General features: G+C 25.2%; 1 non-coding gene across 1 annotated transcript; it reads right to left on the bottom strand.

Moving 5' to 3' along the window:
* Positions 1–416: 416 nt before the first annotated feature.
* Positions 417–489, bottom strand: TRNAA-CGC (transfer RNA alanine (anticodon CGC)). The gene has a single exon. It is a non-coding gene; the product is annotated as a tRNA-Ala (tRNA).
* Positions 490–8,007: the final 7,518 nt, after the last annotated feature.

The following is an 8,007-nucleotide window of genomic DNA, read 5'->3' as shown; positions in this document are numbered from 1 at the left end:
AAATTTAGACTCAAATTCGAGCTTTTAATATTTGAGGTATCCGTGGTTATCAATTATTCCAAAGTTTTTATTAGACTAATTGGGTATAATAATTGGTGTTATTTATGTTAAATAGATTTATATTTGATGTCCTTGTAATTTACACGATGTATTCATGGTGGATAAATTTATGCAATTAACCAAATAATGAAAAATAATTAAATTTAAGTGTCTTCATTTTATTTATATTCATTAACAGGTTGGTTTTTTAAGCAAAAGATTGAAGTGGGCTACTTTTTTCTTAAATCGTTTAAAAGTGAGTTAATGGACGAAATTACATTGCAGATTTGGGCCGAACCTCTAAAAATAATCAGACAAGTTCTTTAGTTGGGCTTGTTTGAGAGCCCATAAAATAATAAAAATAATTTATTAAGTATTGGAGATGCGGGGAATCGAACCCCGTGCCTCTCGCATGCGAAGCGAGCGCTCTACCATATGAGCTACATCCCCGGGACGACGGCATTTATTTAAATATAATATTTTTTAATATGTTAATAATCTCGCACTATACAAAATCTAAAACTACAAAATATTATATTTAACTAATTTTAATATATTTTTAATATATAATGTTTTTATATTATTTTTATTTAATATCATTATTCTTATTTTATCAATTTATACAAAATAATTACAATATTTTAAAACAATGATTTTTAAAAAACTCTAAAATATCCAAACCAACCCTTATATATATATTCATACAGTGGCAGAGGTAGGGGGTTGGCAAGGGCCCCAGTCTCCCATATAATAAAAATATTTTCATTTAAATTCTTTATAATTTATAAAATTTTAAATTAGTAATAGTAAAATTGTAATTTAACTCCCTAATAATAATAAAATTTTGATTTAATTTTTTAAAAATTATAAAGATATAGACTATTAAAATAATAAAATTATATTTTTACTATCGTAAAAATTTACAATTTAATTTCGAAGCCCAAAAAAAATTGTCTAACTCTGCCACTATATTCATAAAAGATGTTATAAGAAATATTCTTAGATGAAAATAATAGAAAATTCCTATGTCCATTTCCGAATCTTCCAAATAACACTTCTTTTCTACCTTCAATATATTCAACAGCTACTTCCATTTTTATAACTATGTTTCTTAAATATATATATATATGAATTTTAATGCTCTAAAAAGAATAAATATTAATAGTTTAATATTTGAAGAAAATTATTTGTAGCCGAAAAATAAAATCAATTAACAGAACTAAATATATATATATATGGATGATGCAAAATGTCATTGTTTTCCAAAAGAAAAAACAAAAAAATAGATGTTACATATAATATTATTATATTAATTTATGAATAAAATAGCAAATAATGGTCATGCATGACGACACAATTTGACTCAACTAAGCCATTTCTCTCTCTCTCTCTCTCTCTCTCTCTCTCTCTCTATTTCTAAGGGGTTAAAGTCTAAATTTGCATGAATATTGGAAATTTCCCTTATACTTTACTTTTATTGATTTTTTTATTATATTTTCAAAAAAAATAATAAATTCTCATTCATGATTGGATTTTACAACTAAATTTTGAATTTTATTAAATCTTACCATCAACTTTGATTTTTTAAATTAAAATTTACTACTATTAATTTTGATGATTTAAAAACATAATTTAATAAGAAAAATTCTTTCAAATACTTTATTTTAAGGAAATATATTTAACAAATAAAGTTAAGGATTGACAAGTATCCTATAAGGAGTATAGTTAAATATTTTTTTAAAAAATGAGACATTTGAAGAATAAAAAAAATACATTGTCAATGTACCAAATACTAACTCTTATTATTTGGTTCAAATTCAAAAAAAAATCATAATTTTAAAAACTCGAAAATATATAAAAAGACATTTAAATATAAAAATTTTAAAATTTTTGAATTTTTTGAATTTGGACTAAATTGACAAAATATGCAAACATTGATGATTAAATTTGTTGGATATTTTTAAAATTAGGACCAACCTGACAGAATGTGTAAAGTGTTAATAGCTAAATTTATTATTATACCAATAAAAAAACTGCCACATCAACATTTCGTTTAGTGACCAAGGCATTTTAACGATGGAGTGATTAAAAATGACAATTAATCTAATGGAAGTGACTAAATTAACAAAAACAAAATTGTCGGCCAAAATAGGAATGCATTAAAACTTAGTCACTTTCTAAGTAGTTTAACCTTTAAATTTTTTTAGAATTATTATTAAGAAAAAATTTAAAAGTATCAATTTGATATTTTGGTTATTAACCTTTAAATTAACATGCTGCATCATCCTATGAACGGACGTTAACGGATGAGTGACCAAAATGTAATATTTCTATAACTTAAGTGACAATTATATAACTTTTGAAAATTAGGTGACTGAAATGTAATTTCAATCAATGGTTAAAGACAATTGGTGTAGTTTATCCTTAAAAGTATTAAGACAAAATTAGCTTTATTTTATTTTGGTTTAGGGTATTAGTCTATTAATGAACATAAAAAAAGAAGCTATTGCCTTCTTCCTAGAGGTGCTTATGCCCGGGTTCAAGCCATGTCTATACAAGGTATCCAAACTAATTTTCCAAGCTCAAGCTCAAGCCCAGCCCGACTCGAAAAATGGGCTTTCTTTTTTGGCCATGTCCGACCTAATTTAAGAAAGGTAATTCTAGACCCGTGTCGCCCATATTTGATTTTTTTAGATTAGTTTTTATTTAAAAATATTTTTTTAAAAAATATAATACACCAAATGCACTAAAAAAACTAAAATAAAGGTTTTCTAACACATTAAAAAATATTTATATTAAAAACACTACCATAAATATAATAAATATTTTATTATATTAAAAACACAAATAAATATAATAAATATTTTATTGTATTAAATATATTTGTTAAAATTTTATATTTTGGGTTGTGTTATTTAGTTGGGTAAGATTTTCTTTTTCTTTTTTTTTTATGTTTTTGGGTAATGAGTTTAATTGTTATAGAGTTAGTAATTTAATATAAATATATATAATTATTATATTTCTTATAACATAATATATTTAGGTCGGAGTTGGGCTAAAAAAATATTGCCTAAGGTTCAACTCATTTATAAAACGGATCTTAAATTTTATCCAAACCCATTTTTTAAGAGGTCTATTGGACCTGGACGAGTGGACTGGCCCAGGAGTATATACATGATTATATATACATTTTTTTAAAACAATTAGTCAAAAACAAGTTTTATATATACAAGATTTTATATGTGCATTATTATTTGAAATAATTTTAAAAATTTTAAAAAATATCAATTAAAATTTATTATTAAATATTTGATTCAAATATTTGTTAAGAATAAAGTTTATTATAAAAATTTAAGTTTGTTCGAGGTGTTTGTTTTAATTTATTAATATTACTTAAACATATATCATGATATTTCACTTCTATTTAAGTCCACTCATAGTGTATTAAATAATATTTTTATAAATTATTATAGTTTACAAATCAAGGTAGCCAAGACCCTTTTTCTACCAGTACTGATACGTACCGGTATCGATCTGTTCTATTGTACCTTTTCAAGTTTATCGCTATTTTATATATGTGTATAAAGAATATTTACAAATATGAAATAATGAGGTTAAATAAATTTTAAAAATAAAATTTTTGTTGAATTGGTAAAGAAAAGATTTTAAAAAATGTTAGTAGCATGGGTTCAAATATCACCATACATAAATTTTAAGATAAAAGAACTCATTAATTATATAAAATATCCTTTAATAAAATTCGCAAATGCAATCCATCATTAAATAAACTCAAAATAAACAACCAAAAAAATATATTCCATAAATAATTCAACAAATTCAAGTAAATAATAAAAATTTAAATTTTAAAATATATTTTAAATTGATATTTTTTTATAAAAAATAAATAATAAAAAAGTAAATTTAAAATTAAATTTATTTTTTACGAATAAATAATAAATTTTAAAAGAAATTTTTTTAGTACCTGATACACCATATTTCGATCGGTACGAGTGAAATCAACTAGTACGACTGTTACCGATTAGAATTTGCACCAGAATGAAACTTAAAGTTTATTGTTCCGATTTATTACCGAAACAGAGCGCTTCGGTCGATATGGGTTGTACCAAAACGATACTGACTACCATGTTATAAATGATAGGCATAATGACTTATTTAACCCTCTAACTTTATAAAAAAAATCATTTTAACCCTCCTCTTTTAGCCCTTGACTTATTTGACTTTTTTTTGGTTAAAAAGTCATACATGGATTGCCATGTGGATGACACATCAACATTTAATTAATTTTTTTAAATTATATAAAATATATATATTTTTATAATTTTGTACTTATTAATAGTTTTAATGTTTTTTAATTTATAAAAATAAATTTTATATTTTTGAATTTTTAAAATTTTAAAATTTTTAAAACATAAATTAAATGATGGCGTGGCAACCCACTGTATATCTTATTAACAAAGTAAAAAAAAGTTAAATTTTGTAACGACTCGAATTTTACCGTTACCGAAAAATGTATTTTTGGGTCTCCGTTTCTGAAAAATGGATTCGTAAAGTAAAATGAGTAATTAATTAGAGTTTAATTAAGTGAATTTAATTTAATTAAGAGTAATTAAGTAAAAGGACCAAATTGAATAAAGTGTGAAAGTTGAATTATAGATTAAACGAAAATAAAAAGGACTAAAATGGTAATTATACAAAAAGTATAAATTGAGGCGGTTTATCGTGAAGAAAATCTAAGATTTTTTTTATGTTTAGTATATTATTATATTATTATATAATAAATATATTTTATGTTTTAATTATATTATATTATATTATATTATATTATATATAAACTCAAGAAGCAAATGAAAGGAAATAGAAACAGAATGAAACAAAACAGAGAGCAGGGGAGAAAAAGAAAGAAGGGGAGAAAAGGGAAAATTTAAGGTTTGAAGCTTTAAGCTTTAATAGGTAAGTCAATCAAGCCCTTTTTACTTAATTTTGATGTTTTAGAAGTTTTAGAACAAAGTTTTGATGAAATTAAGTTGATATTTTGATAGTTATTAGATTTCTAGATATTGTCCATGTTAAATAAAATGATGAATTAAGGGCTAAATTGATAGAAATTCAAGTTAAAAATGATACAAGGATTGAATTGTAAAGTGATTCATAAGTTTTATGCTTTAAGGACTAAATTGAAAGAATTTTGAAATTATGGTTTTATGATGGAAAATAGATAATTATGTCTAATTTTGGTTAAAAATTTAGTAGAAATAAAGTATGAATTAAGATAGAAAAGTAAGTGAATTTAGTTAGAATTAAATTGAAATTAAAGTAAATCAACATTTTGTACTAAGACTATTTTGGACAGCAGCAGTAGTCTAAGTTTGAAAAATCACCAAAAATTGTAGAAATTGAATTAGAGGATGAATAAAATATGGAATTAAATATTATTGAGTCTAGTTTCTTATAGAAGAAACGATATAAGCAATTGAATTGTAAATTATGATATATAATGAATTTTATGAGACAAGGTCAGAATGAATTCAAGTTCCCCTGTTCTGACTTTGGAAAATCACAAAAAATTGAAGAAAAATAATTAGAGGCTTAAATTTATATGTTTAGAATCCCTAATGAGTCTATTTTCAGGAGAAATCAATGGGAATATTATCCGAGTTCTGTACTGTGAGATAATTAATTTTTAGTGAAGAAGGGACGAAACTGTCAGACAGCAGAATAGGGGTGAATTTAAAGAATAAACTGTACTTAATGACTAAACCAAAAATTCTGAAAATTTCATTGTAAGAAGATTTGTGAGTCTAGTTTCAGGAAAAATTAGCGGATCTTAATTTAGAATTCTGTAACTCAAGATATGAATTAGTAATGTATTAATGATTATGAATTGTATTAATTTCGTAGTCAATGTGGTACCAGAAATCTCGGCTAAGAAAGGACAAGACAAAGTCAACGGGAGTTAGCTCGAAAATTACGGTTTGTATTTCTATAATCCGAACTTAGTTATTATTTGTTATATTTATATACATATGGCAATTGTTAGTGTTAGAATTATGATGTTTTACAATTGGAATGGATTGATTTTGGTATGCGATGAATTTATTGAATTTATATTGATTGAAATTATTTTGATTGAATTTATATTGATTGAATTATATAATATACATGATTTATGTAGAAATTTGAATATTGAATGAATGTTATATTGAAAATATATTGATTGGAAATATGAGGAAATTGATATGAATATATGAGATTATGATTTTTGAATATTTATTGAAAAGTGAATTGAATTGTATTGAATTATGAATTAATGTGAATAATTGAAATATATTGTTGAATTGAATGAAATTGTATGAATTGTGAAAATGGGTGAATATATGTGATTATCAGAATGGTATATTGATGAAAGAATTATTAAATTGAGAAAGTGAATGAAATACCCTATTAACTAGTCGGGGTGAGTCGGATATAATTGGCATGCCATAGGATCTGGAAGTGTACGGGATTTGCCGGCTTTATCGACCAGGAACTTTATGTGTCGTATACTGATCAGGTACTATGTAGCGTTTTAGGCACAATGTGCTGTACTGGTGTGTTTGGGTTGAAATCCGTGTATCCGTCAAAGTTCGGGTTTGTTAATAGGGGTAAATAAGTGAAAGATAAATCGAATAAATTTGATTGATCAAGCTATTGAAATGAAACGAGAAATTGAATTGAGAATTGAAAATTTAGATATGAAATTGAAAATATGAACCAAAGGTTCATGAAATGATTGGAGTTCGAATTGATGATATATGATGCCACTTGATGAATTGAAATGTGATTTGAGATATATGAATCGTATGTATATACTGAAAGCTATCAGGGATAGTAAGTTGATATGATATAAATGAAATTGACTGTTATTGAAATGAATTAAAATGGAATATGATTGATAAGTGTATAGTTGAATATAGTTTAATGATATTGAATTGTGAATAAATTGAGGAAAGTTATACCGAATAGTAAGTGAAAGAACGGAGTAAATAGTAATGGATTTATTTAAGAATTGAACAATTATGTTATTGTGTTTATTATATGAACTGTATAAAATTTATATGGTAAGTAGTTGAAATTTATCTATGAATAAATAATTGCATAACTGTAATTGTTATTATGATCTTAAGTATTTGTTATATTATTAAATGTTCGGATTATAGAAATACCACTGACAGGGGCGAAGCCAGAAAAAAATTTTGGGGGGGCCGAAGGAAATTTTAATTTTTTATAGTCTATATATTTATAATTTTTAAAGGATTAAATTGAATTTTTATAATTTTAGGGGGGGCCAAAGTGGAATTTTACCTTTACTAATTTAAAATTTTAAAAAAATCTAAAGGGCCTAAATGAAAATTTCCCATTTTAGGGGGGGCCGGGGCCCATGCCTGCCCCCCTGGTTTCGCCCCTGACCACTGAGTATACCATACTCAGCGTACGGTTTGTTTCCGTGCGCAGGTTAAGTAAAGATAGTACGTTGAATCAGTATCCCAGGACGATCTCGAATTCATTAAGGTAAAGTATGTTGAGTATTGATAATGGCATGTACCCAGGATGTTTAATGAGAGTCATTTAGGTTGTAAAAGTATTGATGAAATGAGTAAATTATGGTTGGCAACGGTATGTAATATGAATTTTGAAATTTACTAAAAATTCATAGTGATTCTAAATTAGTCCCGAATTGAAATTACTGTTCATATTGGACCGCGAGGGCCCATTAAAGGGACGACATCTTAAAACTAGGATGTGTGAATATTTATTTTAATTAATGACCGGAATTGGACTGTACTGACTGGTAATGTCTCGTAACCCTGTTCTAGTGACGGTATAGGGTTAGGGGACGTTACAAATTTTCCATCCATTTTGAGGTAATTTGATAAAAAACATGTTTAAGGGTTAAAAAAAGCAAAAAAA

This window comes from Gossypium hirsutum, chromosome A02 (assembly GCF_007990345.1).
Source record: "Gossypium hirsutum isolate 1008001.06 chromosome A02, Gossypium_hirsutum_v2.1, whole genome shotgun sequence".
NCBI classification, from domain to species: Eukaryota; Viridiplantae; Streptophyta; class Magnoliopsida; order Malvales; family Malvaceae; genus Gossypium; species Gossypium hirsutum.
Note: the sequence above shows the minus strand (reverse complement) of the source record. Positions and strands in the feature narration are given on the sequence as shown.